Genomic DNA, 21,739 nt, shown 5'->3' with positions numbered 1-21,739 from the left:
GTTTCCAATCTAGAGGCACGCTTGCATGCGAGTACTCTGTTCTAGTAGTGATAGCTGCCGTTAAATTAAATATGGCGGCCATTATGGAGCGGGTTATTTGCCCTGCAGAAAAGACGAACTTGAGCCCAGCTGAAGTAATTAGAAAAAAAAGTTCCAAGTATCATATCACAAGTAAACTTCTTTTCATTTGAAGAACATTGTCATTAGCTAATCAAAAATAAACATTACACACAAAAACAAATGATTTCTGCCCTGTAATAGAAAAAGCCACTGTAGACTATATGAGTGTAAGAAAGCAGCGCACATGCCTGCCATTCGAAGATAGTCGCCAGGCAGGTGAACGCTGGAGGGATTTTTCTTCATTTATTTAATGCGTTTTTATATAGCGCGGACTTTACCCGAAGGTGTCAGAGCGCTTCACAATAGCAGCAGTAATGATACATAAGGAGCAAAAATACAAGTGAGCATGTTACAAAATCAAACGGTACGTTACATGAGGCAATAGTGACAATTGTGCAAGTATCAAGGGCAAACAAAATACAAGAGGTAGCAAACGATACGTTACAAACGGAAAAAGTGATGTGTGCAGGTTACAAGAGCATACAAAGTACACCTAGAGGTAAAAAGTAAAAAAAAAAAAAAAATTGCAATAAATGGCCGACACTCAGAACACTAAAACAGAAGTTACGTTACATGAGGCAGTGGTGGCCATAGTGCATGTATCAAAAGCAAACAAGATACAAGAGGTAGCATACGATACGTTACAAAAGGAGAAAGTGACATGTGTGCATGTTACAAAAGCGATCAAAATACAAGTAAAAGTATAATACTGCAATATATGGGTCTCCCTTGCCATGCTCACTGGTTTCAATGCTTTATTACACATTTGCTCTTTAGCCTCTGCCCTGCTATTTGCTGTAGCTTTTTTTATTCCAGTGTAGGGGCTTAACATGCTAGTGCCTGAAATGTGCGCACTGGAGAAATCTTTGGGGCTGAGGTAGGGTCACAAGTATAGCTCGCAAGTAGACCATGGTACGGTGAGATTGTTCACAGGGTTCTGTGTCAGGTGGTTTGGAGGAAGAGCTCGCAAATCACAGTTGTTATGCTTATGCTTATGCATTCAGGCATGTGTTGGTGGACGATGAGAGGGGCAGCTCTGGAGGCTACAGGTCGATAGGAGTAGGAAGCTGTGGCTTAGGCAATCAAGAGGCAGGCAGCGGCACAGGATTTTTTTTAAACGATGCTAGTAGCTAATGAACACACCAGCCCTCCTTACATGTGGTGGACCGGTCACCTATTAAAAACATATATAGTAGTTCTGAAAGCGATGAAAATGGCTGCTGTATATGCATAAAAAGTAGTTGGGCGGTGCGCTTGGAGTAGGGTTAAAAAAAGGAAGCTGCAAGACATATGCATGCCGTTGACCTATTGGGAGACCTAAAAATGGAGCAACATGGTGCCAGCAAATGACAAGCTTTTGGGCAGGGCTGTAAGCCCAGAAGTAGATACAGCATGTCTCGGTTTGATACAGCACATGCGCTGCATCTAGAGCTGATACCTAAAAAAGTATGGAACTGTGATGCTGTGCGCAATGGGGGCAGCATGAGTGAGCTAGGGGGCGTGGTCAAAGGCATGGATGAAAAAACAAAATATTTTGTAACTTTTTACGGTCTTTCACCTTCGGGTAACTACATATAAAATAACGCACAATTTGAATGAAAATTAAAAGCAAGTTATGTTAATCAGCTGGAAATGCACTATCATAGTGTGAAACCTCCATTAGTTAATGCACTGCACCAGAGAGCCACAGAATTCAATCCTAGGTGGCGCAGTGGAGAACAGTGACTTCCGTAAGTTTAGTGCTATGAGGTCCCAGTCTGTGACAGAAAGCACTGTGAACTCATAGGTCATTATTTTCAACTTGCATTGCATTACAGTATAAGATGGGCTGCTACAAAATACGCAAAATGGTTTAAGACAAAAACGGCTTCCAAAATATAGGTTATAGTAATACCCAAACTGTATATAGTGCAATTTTTTCTTTATAACTGTCTTTCTGAAAGCACACACTTCTTAGCTTAGCTAGTAGCTACCTTACAATACTTCTAAAAAAACATAAATGTGTGCCATCATGAAGCTTCAAGTGATTCCATCATTTAAAGCAAATACCAGTTTTAAAGCACCCTTTATTTTTGAAGATTGACCATTTGTGCACATTTACATTTCTTTCAGGCAAGCTGTTTTCACAGCACATGGAACTCCCTGCCTTACACTTTTCCTGAAGCATTTCAACTGTTGGAATTAACCGTCCTGGGATGATAACCGTTTCACAAAAAGTAGGGGAACCACTAGAGTTTGTCTAAAATTTAAAAAGTATGAGCACGTCGTGCCTCTCAGACCTCTCCCACTTCGACCACTGGCCTTTTCATAGAAATATCTGCTCTAGAAATCAGAAGTAAACCATCCAAAGGACTTGTGAACAAGTAGGCTGCTTGCAGCGCTATGCAAACTTTGCATTGTGCTCTGAGTAGCCCGGAGGCGTAATGCAGACCACTGCACCCCCTTCAGCGCATGGGGATCCAACCTTTCAGTGAACCCCAGACCTTCAGGAAGACGCCATTCAACCCAAGGGCAATGAATATCTGTGAGATATGGAAGATTCAGGGGCCCCTCACCACATTATGCAAGGGAGCCCCATCATTTTACGTTATGCCACTGGATCAGCTTCACCTTACTTAAATCCACCCCAGTGCAAAGGGACTGTTTGCTGTGAACATCAAACCGCAAATCTCAATAATTATAACGGGATGAAATCTGCTTTGTGCCTCTTTTTCAATCATTGACAATGCTCAAAGACCTTCATGAGACATCAGACCTCCATCCCGGCATTCAGATTCACAATGTGCAGAAAATGCAAACCTTTTCCCTTAAATGGACATACCTTGCTAAGCCACAAAAAGTGTACATGGTGAGTGAAAAAATCAGGGTGGGGGAGGGTAGCAAGCAGCAGCTCATGCCATCAAAAGTGACATTTGATTTGTGCAAAAGTTATGTCTGTAGTCAGATACTTGGTACCATGCTATCACCGGTACATCAGTGATGTCATTCCATCTCTGCCAGCACCATGTAACACCAGAAGCCGGAAAAGAGCAGAACAGCAGACAGGTAGCACAAGGAGGAGAGTAACATCATCTAAAGCAAATAATCAGTTCACAGAAGGAGGATACAGTAGGCCAAAGGACCAGCCAACAACAAGGTTACCACCGCCGCAGGCCAAGATAGCAAATAAGGACGATCACTTAGTTACACATTAAGAATCAGGGCCACACATTGGGATAAGACTGTGGGGCAGTATGTTTTTTTAAGTTGCCTACCACCTTATCACTAGTGTTGCTCTCTCTCTTTTTTTTTCTCCCAAGAAGCAGAGACTTTCTTAGACACTGGTTGCTTTTTAGTGAAGTGAAGAGAGTGCGCTGCTTCTGAACCTGGCACTCTGGGCATCTAGGAAAGCAAGGGAAGTCATGCTTGATTCCGGTCCAGGGAAGACATGGCTTGGCAGTTCGGGCTGGACTGTTCCCATGAGGCACAGGGTCAAGACTGATTTGCATATGGCCATGTCTGAACTGGGGTGGTGTAGTGGGCAAAAGAATGATGGATTTAACCCAGATCTCTTGACTGGGGGAGAATGTCTGCATTGTCAGCATTCCGTCAATCATTTGTTTGTTGTAACGCTTTTCGCCCTAAGTGGGATGGGTATTCCCAGACGTGGGACCCGTGCTCACTACGCCCCTGGAGTCAAGCTATCCTGGCTGATGACGGCTGATAGCCAGAAACCGGTCCTAGGATGCTTGATTCCGGTCCAGGGAAGACATGGCTTGGCAGTTCGGGCTGGACTGTTCCCATGAGGCACAGGGTCAAGACTGATTTGCATATGGCCATGTCTGAACTGGGGTGGTGTAGTGGGCAAAAGAATGATGGATTTAACCCAGATCTCTTGACTGGGGGAGAATGTCTGCATTGTCAGCATTCCGTCCATCATTTGTTTGTTGTAACGCTTTTTGCCCTAAGTGGGATGGGTATTCCCAGACGTGGGACCCGTGCTCACTACGCCACTGGAGTCAAGCTATCCTGGCTGATGACGGCTGATAGCCAGAAACCGGTCCTAGGATGCTTGATTCCGGTCCAGGGAAGACATGGCTTGGCAGTTCGGGCTGGACTGTTCCCATGAGGCACAGGGTCAAGACTGATTTGCATATGGCCATGTCTGAACTGGGGTGGTGTAGTGGGCAAAAGAACGATGGATTTAACCCAGATCTCTTGACTGGGGGAGAATGTCTGCATTGTCAGCATTCCGTCCATCATTTGTTTGTTGTAACGCTTTTCGCCCTAAGTGGGATGGGTATTCCCAGACGTGGGACCCGTGCTCACTACGCCACTGGAGTCAAGCTATCCTGGCTGATGACGGCTGATAGCCAGAAACCGGTCCTAGGATGCTTGATTCCGGTCCAGGGAAGACATGGCTTGGCAGTTCGGGCTGGACTGTTCCCATGAGGCACAGGGTCAAGACTGATTTGCATATGGCCATGTCTGAACTGGGGTGGTGTAGTGGGCAAAAGAACGATGGATTTAACCCAGATCTCTTGACTGGGGGAGAATGTCTGCATTGTCAGCATTCCGTCCATCATTTGTTTGTTGTAACGCTTTTCGCCCTAAGTGGGATGGGTATTCCCAGACGTGGGACCCGTGCTCACTACGCCACTGGAGTCAAGCTATCCTGGCTGATGACGGCTGATAGCCAGAAACCGGTCCTAGGATGCTTGATTCCGGTCCAGGGAAGACATGGCTTGGCAGTTCGGGCTGGACTGTTCCCATGAGGCACAGGGTCAAGACTGATTTGCATATGGCCATGTCTGAAGTGGGGTGGTGTAGTGGGCAAAAGAGCGATGGATTTAACCCAGATCTCTTGACTGGGGGAGAATGTCTGCATTGTCAGCATTCCGTCCATCATTTGTTTGTTGTAACGCTTTTCGCCCTAAGTGGGATGGGTATTCCCAGACGTGGGACCCGTGCTCACTACGCCACTGGAGTCAAGCTATCCTGGCTGATGACGGCTGATAGCCAGAAACCGGTCCTAGGATGCTTGATTCCGGTCCAGGGAAGACATGGCTTGGCAGTTCGGGCTGGACTGTTCCCATGAGGCACAGGGTCAAGACTGATTTGCATATGGCCATGTCTGAACTGGGGTGGTGTAGTGGGCAAAAGAACGATGGATTTAACCCAGATCTCTTGACTGGGGTAGAATGTCTGCATTGTCAGCATTCCGTCCATCATTTGTTTGTTGTAACGCTTTTTGCCCTAAGTGGGATGGGTATTCCCAGACGTGGGACCCGTGCTCACTACGCCACTGGAGTCAAGCTATCCTGGCTGATGACGGCTGATAGCCAGAAACCGGTCCTAGGATGCTTGATTCCGGTCCAGGGAAGACATGGCTTGGCAGTTCGGGCTGGACTGTTCCCATGAGGCACAGGGTCAAGACTGATTTGCATATGGCCATGTCTGAACTGGGGTGGTGTAGTGGGCAAAAGAACGATGGATTTAACCCAGATCTCTTGACTGGGGGAGAATGTCTGCATTGTCAGCATTCCGTCCATCATTTGTTTGTTGTAACGCTTTTCGCCCTAAGTGGGATGGGTATTCCCAGACGTGGGACCCGTGCTCACTACGCCACTGGAGTCAAGCTATCCTGGCTGATGACGGCTGATAGCCAGAAACCGGTCCTAGGATGCTTGATTCCGGTCCAGGGAAGACATGGCTTGGCAGTTCGGGCTGGACTGTTCCCATGAGGCACAGGGTCAAGACTGATTTGCATATGGCCATGTCTGAACTGGGGTGGTGTAGTGGGCAAAAGAACGATGGATTTAACCCAGATCTCTTGACTGGGGTAGAATGTCTGCATTGTCAGCATTCCGTCCATCATTTGTTTGTTGTAACGCTTTTTGCCCTAAGTGGGATGGGTATTCCCAGACGTGGGACCCGTGCTCACTACGCCACTGGAGTCAAGCTATCCTGGCTGATGACGGCTGATAGCCAGAAACCGGTCCTAGGATGCTTGATTCCGGTCCAGGGAAGACATGGCTTGGCAGTTCGGGCTGGACTGTTCCCATGAGGCACAGGGTCAAGACTGATTTGCATATGGCCATGTCTGAACTGGGGTGGTGTAGTGGGCAAAAGAACGATGGATTTAACCCAGATCTCTTGACTGGGGGAGAATGTCTGCATTGTCAGCATTCCGTCCATCATTTGTTTGTTGTAACGCTTTTCGCCCTAAGTGGGATGGGTATTCCCAGACGTGGGACCCGTGCTCACTACGCCACTGGAGTCAAGCTATCCTGGCTGATGACGGCTGATAGCCAGAAACCGGTCCTAGGATGCTTGATTCCGGTCCAGGGAAGACATGGCTTGGCAGTTCGGGCTGGACTGTTCCCATGAGGCACAGGGTCAAGACTGATTTGCATATGGCCATGTCTGAACTGGGGTGGTGTAGTGGGCAAAAGAACGATGGATTTAACCCAGATCTCTTGACTGGGGGAGAATGTCTGCATTGTCAGCATTCCGTCCATCATTTGTTTGTTGTAACGCTTTTCGCCCTAAGTGGGATGGGTATTCCCAGACGTGGGACCCGTGCTCACTACGCCACTGGAGTCAAGCTATCCTGGCTGATGACGGCTGATAGCCAGAAACCGGTCCTAGGATGCTTGATTCCGGTCCAGGGAAGACATGGCTTGGCAGTTCGGGCTGGACTGTTCCCATGAGGCACAGGGTCAAGACTGATTTGCATATGGCCATGTCTGAAGTGGGGTGGTGTAGTGGGCAAAAGAGCGATGGATTTAACCCAGATCTCTTGACTGGGGGAGAATGTCTGCATTGTCAGCATTCCGTCCATCATTTGTTTGTTGTAACGCTTTTCGCCCTAAGTGGGATGGGTATTCCCAGACGTGGGACCCGTGCTCACTACGCCACTGGAGTCAAGCTATCCTGGCTGATGACGGCTGATAGCCAGAAACCGGTCCTAGGATGCTTGATTCCGGTCCAGGGAAGACATGGCTTGGCAGTTCGGGCTGGACTGTTCCCATGAGGCACAGGGTCAAGACTGATTTGCATATGGCCATGTCTGAACTGGGTGGTGTAGTGGGCAAAAGAACGATGGATTTAACCCAGATCTCTTGACTGGGGGAGAATGTCTGCATTGTCAGCATTCCGTCCATCATTTGTTTGTTGTAACGCTTTTCGCCCTAAGTGGGATGGGTATTCCCAGACGTGGAACCCGTGCTCACTACGCCACTGGAGTCAAGCTATCCTGGCTGATGACGGCTGATAGCCAGAAACCGGTTCTAGGATGCTTGATTCCGGTCCAGGGAAGACATGGCTTGGCAGTTCGGGCTGGACTGTTCCCATGAGGCACAGGGTCAAGACTGATTTGCATATGGCCATGTCTGAACTGGGGTGGTGTAGTGGGCAAAAGAATGATGGATTTAACCCAGATCTCTTGACTGGGGGAGAATGTCTGCATTGTCAGCATTCCGTCCATCATTTGTTTGTTGTAACGCTTTTCGCCCTAAGTGGGATGGGTATTCCCAGACGTGGGACCCGTGCTCACTACGCCACTGGAGTCAAGCTATCCTGGCTGATGACGGCTGATAGCCAGAAACCGGTCCTAGGATGCTTGATTCCGGTCCAAGGAAGACATGGCTTGGCAGTTCGGGCTGGACTGTTCCCATGAGGCACAGGGTCAAGACTGATTTGCATATGGCCATGTCTGAACTGGGGTGGTGTAGTGGGCAAAAGAACGATGGATTTAACCCAGATCTCTTGACTGGGGGAGAATGTCTGCATTGTCAGCATTCCGTCCATCATTTGTTTGTTGTAACGCTTTTCGCCCTAAGTGGGATGGGTATTCCCAGACGTGGGACCCGTGCTCACTACGCCACTGGAGTCAAGCTATCCTGGCTGATGACGGCTGATAGCCAGAAACCGGTCCTAGGATGCTTGATTCCGGTCCAGGGAAGACATGGCTTGGCAGTTCGGGCTGGACTGTTCCCATGAGGCACAGGGTCAAGACTGATTTGCATATGGCCATGTCTGAACTGGGGTGGTGTAGTGGGCAAAAGAACGATGGATTTAACCCAGATCTCTTGACTGGGGGAGAATGTCTGCATTGTCAGCATTCCGTCCATCATTTGTTTGTTGTAACGCTTTTCGCCCTAAGTGGGATGGGTATTCCCAGACGTGGGACCCGTGCTCACTACGCCACTGGAGTCAAGCTATCCTGGCTGATGACGGCTGATAGCCAGAAACCGGTCCTAGGATGCTTGATTCCGGTCCAGGGAAGACATGGCTTGGCAGTTCGGGCTGGACTGTTCCCATGAGGCACAGGGTCAAGACTGATTTGCATATGGCCATGTCTGACCTGGGGTGGTGTAGTGGGCAAAAGAACGATGGATTTAACCCAGATCTCTTGACTGGGGGAGAATGTCTGCATTGTCAGCATTCCGTCCATCATTTGTTTGTTGTAACGTGAATGTATTTGCAGCAGATTTATATGCCCACCCGAACTGCATGTGTGCATACATTCGAAAATATGAATATGAGCTCTCAGCAACGTAACGGCTAGCCTTCAGTTAAGTTTGCACTTTTTGAAAAAGCAAATTAGGTTTTAAAGCCGTTCTTGAATGCTGGCTACGGGTTAACACTCAGTGAGATCAGAGAAATAATGGTCAACATTGATGAAACTGTATTGATTCATAATAATGTAATTAAGAGTTTTCTGGTGAGAATGTACAATGACAGAAATCATTTTTGCCAGTCTAACAAAAAGAATGAGTCACTTATGGTGTTCTCAGCTGATTTGACTCCTGAAGTTCTTGCTGCCAAAATAAGACCAAAGGATTCAGTAAAATCATCTCGAACCATTTTAAGACATTTCCTGAAAGATTTCGATTTTGGACTTAATGACACATTTTGTGATGCTCCAGAGCTCTGCAAATCATGGAAGTCAATAAGAATGCCTGTTGTTGTCTTAACATTTTTTACATCATAGTTTAATATCAGCAAAACAAAACTGTTACAAACTAAAGTTCTTGAGTTTAGAACAGAGGCCGACAACATTGAGGATGGCTTTGAAGATATAAACGAAGAAGTGCAAGACAATACCATGAACCAAAAGGTTTATGCTGTGCAAATGTACTGTCGTTTCCAAATCATGTTTTATGACTTACATCATGACAAAAAGAAAACTCCGCTACACATGATGACTGCCCATGCAATCCATGACAAGTGCAAAAGTAGATAGCTAATCACTTCAATTAATAGGATTGGTGTATTAACAAGTTATAATGACATAGTATGGAGCAGGAACTTGTTAGAAGCTCATACTGAAACATCTTGTGAATCGACAGCACACCACTTCCAAGTCACTTTACCAGGAAAGGATTTACAATTGTTGCTCTAGATAATTTTGTCTGGAACATCTAGCACACATGATACTGCCATTGTGCTTTTTCAAGACTGTTCCAATGAAGTAGCTGCTGGAAAACAAGCTATGTCAGCTGTAGGCATAAAAAACGAAGCTGCAAACTTATAACACAACTGCTTCGCCAAAGTGTGTAAAATTCCGACAAGCTATCAACACGTCCCAGTCTACCAGAAAGTTTCAAAGTAGCTGAGGATGTGGATCTTCTTCGACCTGATGCTGCGGTCCACAAAGCTAATTTCACTGAATTTACCATATCGCTTATTGACTGTGGATTGAAGGATGAAGAAAAGCCAGCAATTAAGGATCTTATCTCCCAAAATAACATCCCACTGAAGAAGGTTAGGTTTTTACCAGTTAATACCATCTCCAGTCACAAACTATGCAACAGTATACACAGCTTTAAAAATTTCCAAAATGTGCGTGCTCAGCTTGAAGACCAGACTAGCTAGCCAATTTTCTGTGATGAAGGTGTTTTCCGTATTGTAATTGATTTTTCTTTTTTGGAGCCGTCCAGTAGAATTTCATGATCTTTATCCAATGAAGGGCATTTTCCACATGAAAAAAGTTGTGTTGAGGTGTGCAGGAAGTTATCTCAGTGGATGGGGCATAGACAATGTGCTTATTGAGGCTGAAATCTTTGGAAGCAAAACAGTCCAGTCAGTACGAGGGGAACTCATTATGTTTGTTTGTGACAAGTTATGCTCATCATATCTGAGTCTATAGAAACATTGGGTTGGAATGCTTTCCGGAACAAGAATGACAAGTTAGGTTTTGCATATCATATCTCAGAAGTGAACGAGGCACAGGGTGCACTTCATTCAAAAGACATAATACAAAGCCAGGCAATGTTCAATACACTTGGATCAAAATCAGAAAACCAATTTTGTAGAGTTTGTCAAAGAATGTGAAGAAATAAATCAGACATTTGCAAGTAATGGTGGAATGCTTTACACATGATAGCTCTAGTGAAATACTTGCTACATGCTGATCTGGAAGGTGGTTGGGAGCTGCACGTGAAGACTGTGGAGTAACTGATTACTGTGTTTTGCAAATTTGATTGCATAAACTACCTGTGATATTGGTCCTGGTATTTGGAAAGAATGAAGAAGTTAGAGGTGGAAAAACCATACCTCTACAGAAAATTAATCCAAAGACATTTTGTGGTGAAATACAGAGAGGGAAGGTTCAATTCTGTAGCCCCAGATATGAAATTGTAACAGATGATCCAGAGATCATAAAAAGCTCCAAAGGAATTGTTGGTCAGACACGTAAAAGTGAATATGTTGATCAATGGCAGCTAGTTTACCATGAAGTGCTTTCTATTTGCACTGTTTTCAGAGAGAGGACAAATTCTAAATTAATTGACAATCGTGAAACTGTTCCTCACCACAAACTTGTGGGAAAGAGAGGGGAACATTTTAATAAACATGTTGACAGCCTTCTTTATTTCATGCAGCAGCAAGGAAACCAGCCACTAAAAAACTGGTTACAAAAAACAACTTTCACAAGCTCATAGAGAGATGGATGAAGCAAAAGAAAGGGGTGAATTTATCAAGGAAATTCTGTTGCACTTTCTTCCAACAAACGCATTATTTGATAGAGATGCTGCAACCAAACAAGTGACGCACAAAATCAGACAAAAGCTTGGAAAAAAACATTCACCTGAAGAATTTCAATTAGAAAAGGTGTCCACACTGAAATCTGTTGTTGTGGACTATATGTCACAATTGCAAATTGTCAAGATTTCATCCTTGCAAAACTTCAGAGAGAACGTTCAGACTGTTATACAGATATCAAAGTCAGTGTGCACCTTGTAAGAACTGCACATTGTCTTTGACAGTTATCTTAAACTATCTGTCAAAGAATGTGAGAGAATGAGACTAATGTATACAAGTGGAACAATTGACCTTGCCTGCATCAAAAATTCACACCTATACCTGTGCAACTTGATAAATTCTGGTCATCAACATCGAACAAGATGAACTTGGAGATGTTAACTCGCCAAGTGGAATGATTGTCAATGAGGAGTTGGTGCCTGCAGAGATATATAAAAAAAGCATGGGCCATATTGTTTAAGAACTTAACAGGAAATTGTAGGAAGCTAACCTTTGTGTTGTGCCACATGTATAGTGGGCTGTTTGAAATGGTTCAGATTGAGTCACTGTACTGTCAAATGACACAAATGTTATTATTGTGCTACTTAGATTTGTTGCATTGCTCATACGTCAAAGATTGTCACAGTTATGGATACGTTTTGGAACAGGTGAGAAAAGACACTTAATGCCGCTTCAAATTCTGTACAAGAAACTTGACCAAGAGGTCCCCAGTGTTCTTATCAAGGCACATATTCTTACGAACGATGACACTATGAGCAAAATTGGAACCTGCTGAACCTGTCAAGTTGATAAAAGGATTTGCTGGGATAGAAGAAGAATGTGACTTCAAAGACATAAACAAATATCTTGTCGGTATGTGGAAAGCAAGTACTGAATGTCACACATTTGACGATCTTCGGTACGGTGAGTTCAAGTGATCAGTCTCGCTAAGTGACCTTCCACCGACGTCATTTTCTTTACATAAACACATTAAAAGAGAGTGCTACTTGATCAGAAGATGTGTAAATGTTTTGGATTATGCATACGTAGAAAAAGACCTGTGTGAATTTGGTTGGGAAAATATTAATGGGATGCTAAAACCTACAAAATATCTAAAACCCTCTACCCTCAGAACTGTACTTAAATGTACTAGCAAAACCTGTGCTACAAAAAGATGTCCCTGTTGATATGGTCTTCTCAAATGTTCAACATTCTGCAAAGGTGCCATTAGTGATTGTCGAAACAAATAAAGTGAAATATGAAAATGTGTTTAAAACAGGATTGATAAAATGTTTTATTTCATATGCAGATCATAAACATTGCTTGGTGTATACATAAAAGGATTTAAAACCATTATTGTTTCTTTCATGTCTATATATGTCTCTTCTTCCTCTATTATAGCTGCCGAATGGAAAATGGTGGAAGGGTTGCTTCGACTACAGCTAAAGTACCTAAGGAATGGCAGTGTGCTTTAGTATCTCCGTTATTTGAAAAACCTACGGCAAATTCACAGGCTCTTTCTAATTAAAGACTAATTTCACTGTTGCCATCACTTGCAAAAGCTCTAGAAAGTTTTATTGATAAACAACTTTCAGCCTTTCTTGAAGATAACCACATCTTGGACCCCTCACAATCAGGTTATAGAGAGCTCCAAAGCACTGAGACAGCGTTGCTGGCTATGTTTGATAGCATCAGGCTCTCCGTAGATGCAGGAACCCCGGATAGATTTGTTAGCAACTTTTGACACGGTATCCCATTCCAATCCAAATTCGCAGGCTCCATGAGTCTGGGCTTTATGGCAGGGCGTTACACTGGCTCATGAGCTTCCTTGCCAGTCGTACCCAACGAGTCTGCATGGACTCTTATAAGTCTCGACTGATGCATATGAAAAAGGGAGTGCCTTAGGGATGGTGCATGAGGCCAACTTTGTTTAACATCTATGTAGCCCCGGTGGCCCATATCGTGAGAGCCTGTGTTGTGGAGATCGTGTCATATGCTGATGATACTCAACTTCTTATCTCCTTCAGCCTGACCCAGACGAGGTTTTGCAAATTACAGGAGGGAAATTGCTGCATGGATGATTAACAACTGTTTCCAGTTAAACAGCGATAAGACAGAGGTCATGTTGTTTGGCAAAGCGTCTGAGATATGGTCTGCAGAATGATAGCCTTCAGAACTTGGCTCCGCTCTCTCTCCCAAGCAGGTCAGGAAAAAATCTTGAAGTGAAGTTAGACCATTCTCTTTCTATGAAAGATCAAGTTAATGTCACCTGTGGCCTCTGATTTGCCACCAATAGGCTCTTCAAAAAAGCCCTCCCGTGGCTTCCAGACACTGTCAGAATAACTCTTGTCTAGGTCCTTATCACCAGCCACCTAGAATATGGGAACGCCTTGCTGACATCAGTAAACGACACCTTGCTGCCCAAACTGCAGGTGGTCCAGAATATCGCTGCATGGCTAATATGTAACCTTCCGCCATGCTCTCCTTCCTCTCCAATTCTCAGGAAGCTTCACTGGCTGCAGATTAAAACGTGTGTTATTTTTAAACTATGTTGTCTGACACATAAGGCACTTCACAAGTCTCAACCTGCCTATTTTTCCACTAGACTATACCCCTACCTGCCTCCGAGATGTTTAAGATCTTCGGATAAGGCACTTATGGTGATCCCACGCATTTGTACACTAAGATATGGGGCAGATCTTTCTCTTACACAGCCCCGCATCATTGGAAGAAACTCCCCCTGAGTCTTCGTTCTTGCTCAGACTTCGCCGCCTTGTAGAAGGGTTAGAAGACCTGGTTGTTTTAAAACATCCTATCCTTTTTTGAGCAGCGCAGCGCCGAGATACTCCTCTGGGAGTGAGTTGTGCACGATACCAAATGTTCAAATATAATATAATATTTGAGGAGTTATTTTCTGTCTCTATAAGACTACTTGACACCTATGTTTTGACACCAAAATTAAGTATATAGGTCTCATGGTTCCTAATATATTACATCATCACTACAACACATCTAACATTTTTAAAAATGTTGTCCAGAAAAATTCAGGCCGGATCAGCGATGTCTACCAATGCTGAATTATTTCTCTAATGATCTAAAAAAATAAATCAAAAATGAAAATATCTGGACAACTATTTGTTTATGGAGGTTTGTCAGGGGGCCAGGATTAATTTTGAGGAGGAGTTCCACGCTATCAGTTATTACAGAAAAGATAGAATCTTTCCCAATGTTTCTAAGCCTTCTAAGCTACAGCATTTAAAAAAAAACTGATTTACATTACACTGATATCTTTTACCAACACTACTTTTTAGTGTGATTAATTTTGCACAACATTTCTGCTTTTATTCTTCATGTCTGCAACCATATTATCTCTTTTGTGTTAAAGATCGAGGCACCAAGGATTTAAGCATGGTATGGGAAGCGTGATAGTGTGAACATGTATTATAAGGAATAAAATACAGTCATACATTAAAAGAAAATAGGAACTCACCCCGAAGCTCCACAGCCTTCTAAAGCAGCCCAGCATTTGACCTTGTTTGTCTACGTGGTCCCGGAACTCCTCAGTGATTTGCAATCCCCTTATAATGTACAAAAGTGGGTAACTTATCCTATATATCTTTACACTCTATTGTACACGTGGAGCCTCAGAGTGACCTTATGCACCAGAAACGTTTTCAGGCAGGGTAAAGTAGACTTTTGGCCCAGCCTTTCATGGGCCCCCTGATATAGCCAGCTCGGTTCTGCAGAAAGTCTTTCCCTTTAATAATTCTTAAATAGATTAAATACCATTTTCCTTTAATTTATTTTTACATGGGTGATGTGTGAGAGTCTATTACAGACATTTTGCAGAGAAAGAGTGCTATGTTTCATGCAACATCCATATTTTTTTTTTTTTTTAATCCAAACAGAATCGCACATATGAAATTGGGAGGTTTATCACAGAGATTATTTGCAGTAATATTAGTGAGCAGCTGCTGTGTTTCAATATTGAAAACACACATCACTATCCCTGACTTTTAGATGTAACCACATTTAGAATTCGGACTAGTGTGTCTGTACACTGTCAGTGACCTGGCCGAAAAGGGCATAAAAGAGCTCAAATTGGAACATAAATTCAAAGCTGTTGCGAACAGGGGCCCTCAACATTCGTTTGGCCTGGGGCCCCCACAGTCCTTAAGATGTCCCTGTTATGCACGTATATCAACAATTGCTAACAGGAGGTGCGCCTCGTGTTGCTTCCAGCAGGAGGCTGAAATATTTCAGCACAACTGGGAACTACTTCTTTGCTGTCAACAATTTAGTGTAGAGAGAATGTCCACGCTTTCAGAAAGGACAATAGTGTATATTCCTTTCACAGTGTGCGAGCCTCAAGGGGGTGCCCGAAAAGGCCTGGAATACTCTACCTGGGCCGTGTCCGTCGATCTGTCACTCACTCTGAGAGTTCCAGAAGGGCAGTCAATTTATTTCAGTGAAGTGTTAGGGAGGAGAATCTCCACTGGCCCTTGGGATGAAGGTAGAAGCAAGGGCCAGTTTCAGTTGGTTCCTACTCTATGGTGAGTGAGTGTCTTCGGTTAGCTCTACCTAACTGCACCCCTAGGCAAGTTTTATATAAACTTTGACAGAATTAGAATGGATTTCTTATGGGGGCATTATCTTCCGGTCTTCTGTTTATGCATCGTTTCTAAGGGGCTCTTGGATTTCTCAGCTAGCAGCTGCTGCTGGCATTATATCAATGCTTTGAAGAGCTTAACACGTGCACATATGATGAAAGGGCGTCTTGGATTATGTTTCCTCGCCTTGGACCAGTCTGGTCACATTAGGTGATATTAGTAGGAATGCCCGCTTCTCCTTTTCTCCATTTGTATCCCTTCAAAAAGGCCGAATCAATTAATTTGTATTTCATCATGACCACAGGCATTGCTACGTGAAACTACACACAGCGCAAAACCTCGTGAAGTGCTGTTTTTAGTCAAGATTTGTGCCAACTTTAATTTAGAAATTTCAGAAGGTGCCGCAAGTGCACAGATGAGTACCTTGGCAAGATGAGCTGACTTGCACATAGAGGAGCACACCAAATTGCATCTACCTCCTAACGGCAGTGTAATTTATAATCTTACTGAAAGGAAAGGTAGCGGTCGATTTTTTCAATAGTCAATGTGCGTTTTCCAGGAAGGGTCCAAAAATTATGAACCAAATTGGAGACTGATCAAAACAGAGCTTGAATCCAGGTATTTAAGCTGAGTTACAATACCTTTATTCTTTTCAGAAAGCTGTAGAACCTGTTATCATTATTTCATTCATAGTTGGTGTGTCCCTCCGAATTCTTAAGATAATGCTTTCCCTGTATGTTTCAGGTGTTGAAATGGGGAGCTAGGCGAGGAGTCTTCAATCGCCATGGTTAGAGTAGTGATAGATAAAGCCAAAAGGGTTGGCGATGGGGGCAGCCCTGTTAGGTGCAATGCTCAGCATCAGATCCAGAACAGGAGCGTTTCCATAGCACTTTGCAAGACCTGCACTAAAAGGTAGTGGTCCAGAGCTTTAAACATATACAATCTGCCACATTCATCTCAGCTTTATCACAGCTTTGTCTATGATTTTATACATTTCTGTGAGCTTAATCGTAAAACACGGGGACTCAGAGGTATTGCCCATTCATTTTGATGACACAAACAGCAATAAAAAACCATTAATAGCCGACACCAGTATCGATTTTTGATACTTACTCATGGTAGCAAATTGTATAACGCAGTTTTAAGTATCTGAAATGACTGAGGACCTATTCTTGTCTCATCTAAAATGCATTTGATTTCTTCCTTTGACTGATTATCTTTTGTCACTCCCCATCATATTGTACTGACTGCTTTTCTACCCAGCTGTAGCAGACGCTTGGCAGTGAAGTCAGACTGCCCCAGGAGGATCCGCCAAGAGCTATATACTGCAGCATCTAATCTCTTCTAGTGTAGTTCTAATACGTTCCTAATTTTCAATGTATTTTTATTCTAAATTCTAATGCATTGTCTAATGATACCCTGCTCAACTATAATACATTTACTTTTAAACCTATAATCTCTTCTAGTGGAAGCCCAGCAGCGGGCGAATCCTGTCCAGAGATGGACATAGTTTTCCATCTGAAGTAATCGCACAGTATACTGAAGTTGTGACTGTTCCTTTAACGTCTGAAGGGCGTTCTTAATAGGATAGATCAGCCCTAAAAATAGCTTTCAAAGCATTCCACACTGCACATATCTTCATATTGCCTATATTCGTAGCAGCATAGAGACTGAATTCGGTCCATATCCAACTAGAAGTTTTTTCAAATATGAACAAGTAGGATTAAATGTCCAGCATAAGGGAGTCACACTTACATCTCTGTAGGAAGGCTGATGATAAATTATTGCATGGTCAGTAACCACGACTGGGCCAGTCTGAGAAGGACAACCCCTGGCACTTGAAACTAAGAAATAATCCATACATGGGTATATTTTATGGGGCCAATTTCTTGCAGAATAACTGTTCTTGCTGCTGTACAAAGTGAAGATTTACTTAATACACTATGGGCATGCCTATCACATGACAGATTTCGGGGGAGATTTATGAAAAAGTCGTGACAGGGAGTGAGCAGGAGAGCACCACAATACACACAGCTTAGTGCCGCAGCGCTAGGGTGTGTTCATGAGTTCAGCTTAGGTTTTGTACAGGAAAGGTACCCTTCCTGTACAATATACTATGCTCGACACAAGGGAAAGCTTTTCCCACTTTGCATGCATGCTTCACAGTGCAGCACGCATGCAAAGTCGGAAAAGGAAGGAGAAATGATAAAAGCATTTCTCCTTCCTTGCGCCTAGTTGAAAAGGGCAGTTTTCTCACGCTAAACCCAATATACTGGTTTTAGTAAATTGGGTTTAGCGTGAGAAACCTTGGGTGGTTGCATGGGAACGCCCATGCACCACCCTTGATGCGCCCCACGGCGCAAAGTAACATGAAGCAGCGCAATGCGCTACTTCGCATTACTTTTACGTTATTTCCAGCGCCGAACAAGTTTAGCGTTGGAAGGTAAATTACAAAAAAAAGATTTTACGTCATTTGGCGACACTTTTGTGACGCAAACACGACGGACAAGCTTAGAAAATCCCCCCTTCGTGTCATATGGAAATCCCTGCACCAGGTTATAGGACAAGAGAAGGTAGCAAGTTCAGCTGCAATCCGTATGCGAGCATAGCCATACTCTGTGTTCGGGCCATAAACAGAGCAGACTCAAAAAGTTAGATTATTGATAGTACAGTGAATTATAACCCATCTGCCTGAGGGATCAATGGATGATCTAGACAAATGAGTCCCATTATTGTCAGTCATCTGGTATTGATCGCCTTAGAATTAGTCTAGAACTTTACTATCCAAACTGCTTCAGTAATGCACTTTGTTGATATGGCATATGGGTCTCATGAATATTTGACTTGACACATTTTAACATTGATTTGTAATATAACTGACCTTTTACTAAGATTGGGGTAAAATCAATTTCAGAAAGGTTGGAGAGTAATTTGAATGTGGTGTATTTAACTTAAGAGGTACCATCCCGCATCCCATATCCTTGATTGATCCAATGTTGGGGCTATTCAAGCAATCTCAAACACCCTCTGAATACTGGCATTGCTCAACGTGCTGCTTTTCATGCAAGGGTATTGTACCAGAATACTGAGATTTTAAATGACCGGCCAAAATATTGAGTACCAAGATATCTTATATAGTATACATCGTACATATAGATAAACATAGACTTACTGTTCTTAACCCAACAAATATGAACCTTGACAATGTGATGTATATCATTTTTAAGATACATAGAGGTGGAGTTAAGAATAGTAAATCCATACCTACCTATACATTCCTACCTTCAGATTATTGTTAATAAATATTTTAGGGTACAATATTTTGGCAGGTAGACATTTTTCACCTCAATATTCTGTTATAAAACGAGCTGGAGTTTTACCTCAGTAGGAATTTGGAAATTAAGTACTACAGATAAGCCAGATGTTCACATATATGCAATTTGTAGGGCAGAGTGGCACATGTGCCATGCCTCCAGATTTCACGTGAAAACATGTTCCGTCATGAGATCTCCTCCTTTGAAGCTAGACATGTGAGCAAATCAGGGACGGACTCTAACATTGTGCATCCACAGCCACACAGAGAACCAAGAAAGTATAGTGAGTGCATGGTGGTCATGGCATGCAAATAAAAACAATTAGTTCAAAAGCTGTTTTATTTTACTTAATTGCCTGCACAGCACCTATGAGCATTTATGGCTCTGCAGCAGCAACATCAGCGCATATTTTAGGAGCCAACTGTAAATTTCCCTCGCTTCCTGTGTCTAGTCCCGGACCCATGGAAAGAAAGCCACACGCGTGAATAATGTCCTTCCTAGTTCACTCCAATCGAGGAGTAAACTTGCTAACACAAGGACAGGAATATATCGAGGCACACTGAGGCCTAGCTGCTCACACAGCTGGAGGCTTTTTATGAATGCAAAACAACATCTACTATTATTTGACATTTTCTGATATTAGTGTTGATTGAAGAATACTGCTCATTTGCTTCAATGGCAAGGGGGAATACATGATAGCTCGTAACGTCCAAAGAAAAAAAATGGAAACCAAATGGAAGACAAAACCGAGCATTGGCTAAGCCAATAGGTCTCGCTTATGCAAGTGAAATTGACTTTGCCAATATGTTTTAGCAATGTTGTACCGCAGAATGGCCAAAAGTTAGTGGGGTAAAGGATACTTGCATGGAGTGTTGTAAAGTGGAGTACAGTGGAGTGTTATGGAGGGGCGTAGAGTGGCGTACAGTAGAGTTGAGTGGCGTGGAGACTAGTGAAGTGGAGTGTCATGGAGTAGCGCACAGTGTTGTGAAGTGTCGTGGAGAGAGTAGAGTGTCGTAGAGTGGAAGGGCATAGAACTGATTGTTGTAGAGTGGAATACAGTGTCAGCGTTGAGGAGAATTTTTGTAGAGTGGAGTGGCATAGTGTTGTGGAGTGGAGTAGAGCAGAGCAGAGTATCGTAGAGGGTGTTGCGTAGAGTGGAGTAGAGTGATGTAAAGTAGTGGTAGAGAATGGAGTATATTGTCATAGCGTGGAGTGACATGGAGTGGTATGAAGTGGCGTGGAGTACTGTGTCATAGAATGGAGTGGAGGAAAGTGGCATGGAATGGCATAGAGAGAGTTGTGTAGCGCGTTATAGAGTGGAGTAGTGTTATAGAATGGCATAGAGTGCTGTAGAGTGAAGTGGCATAGAGTAGAGTAGGGTGTCAGTGCAGCACAGTTTAATGGAGTAGAGCATCATAATGTGGAGTATCGTGGAGTAGAGTGTCATAGAGTGAAGTGTAGGAGAGGGGCCTAGAGTGAAGTGGCGTAAAGAACAGTGGTGAAAAGTAAATTGGCGTAGAGTGCAGTGCCCTAGAATGCATTGGTTTTGAGTATAGTGGTGTAGAGTACATTGGCATAGAGTGTAGTGACTTAGAGCAGCATAGAGTGCAGTGGCATAGAGTAGAGCAGTGCAGAGTAGATTACAGTGATATAGAGTGAAGTGGCATAGAGAGGAGTGGTGCAGTGTGGAGTGCAGTGATATAGAGTACAGTGGCGTAGGGTGTAGTGGCATAGAGTGTAGTAGAGTGACATAGAGTTTAGTGATGCAGAGTATAGTGCAGTGGTATAGAGTGCAGTCATGCAGAATAGAGAGCCATTCCTCTTCTTCTATTCGAACTCAGTCTACTTCAGTTATGACATACCCCCGAATTTCCTATGAGAACAGACAGAGCCCCCTGTGCATATGCAGTATTCTTTAAAGAACATGAGAAATACACTTTGCCTGCATTATTGGAAGGTCCTGCTGCTCCTATTTGCGTCTCATACAGGAAGATGGACTCAGCTAACTATTTCCATTTCCAGTCAGTTACTAAGGATTGTATGATATCTAGACAAGTCGCACGCAGGGATGCATTTAGTGGAAGGTTTCATGTCAATAAGGTAGCTGTGGTTTACATGGTCGACATGCTCAATCTAGGAGAACAAACAAGGGAAGACAGTGATTCTCTAAAGAATAAAGTCAACTACCAGATTAGGGCATGGTGAGGCTGCCTTTCCCTTGTTCCTGCTGATATAGTAGATGTATCTAGAATATCAAAGGAGGGGAATTGTATGACACAATCAAGCTAACTCTAGTAGATCATAATTTAGTAGATGTACTAATTTCCCAGGAGGCAGGTTATTACTCCCTCTTTCCCTGAGAATTCAATTTAAATTACATCCTTCTCCTATTGTCACATTGGCACGCAAGGCCTGGTTAAAGAAACACCATTTTACAGGCTCACATTCTTAAGTTGCCTTCCCTCCCTAAACACAAATACATTTTAACACATATTCATTCTCAAACTCAGTTTTGCTTACACTACCACTTCGTAGGCACTCTATGAAAACATCTTTAACTTTCTGTACAAGGGACTGGTATATTTGGCAGCTCGGCGACAGAGCTATCACAAAAGTATAAACAATAGCGGCCTGGCTGGGGCTTTGGCATGGTAATACGGAGGATGTTACTTCCTTGTGGAGTCAGGG

At 43.5% G+C, this 21,739-nt stretch overlaps 1 protein-coding gene across 4 annotated transcripts in view; it reads right to left on the bottom strand.

The window, feature by feature from the left end:
- The window catches only part of TMOD1 (tropomodulin 1), a 497,118-nt gene that overhangs the window by 337,084 nt on the left and 138,295 nt on the right, over positions 1–21,739 (bottom strand). The gene's annotated exons all lie outside the window — the stretch shown is intronic.

This window comes from Triturus cristatus, chromosome 2_1, assembly GCF_964204655.1.
Source record: "Triturus cristatus chromosome 2_1, aTriCri1.1, whole genome shotgun sequence".
NCBI classification, from domain to species: domain Eukaryota; kingdom Metazoa; phylum Chordata; class Amphibia; order Caudata; family Salamandridae; genus Triturus; species Triturus cristatus.
Note: the sequence above shows the minus strand (reverse complement) of the source record. Positions and strands in the feature narration are given on the sequence as shown.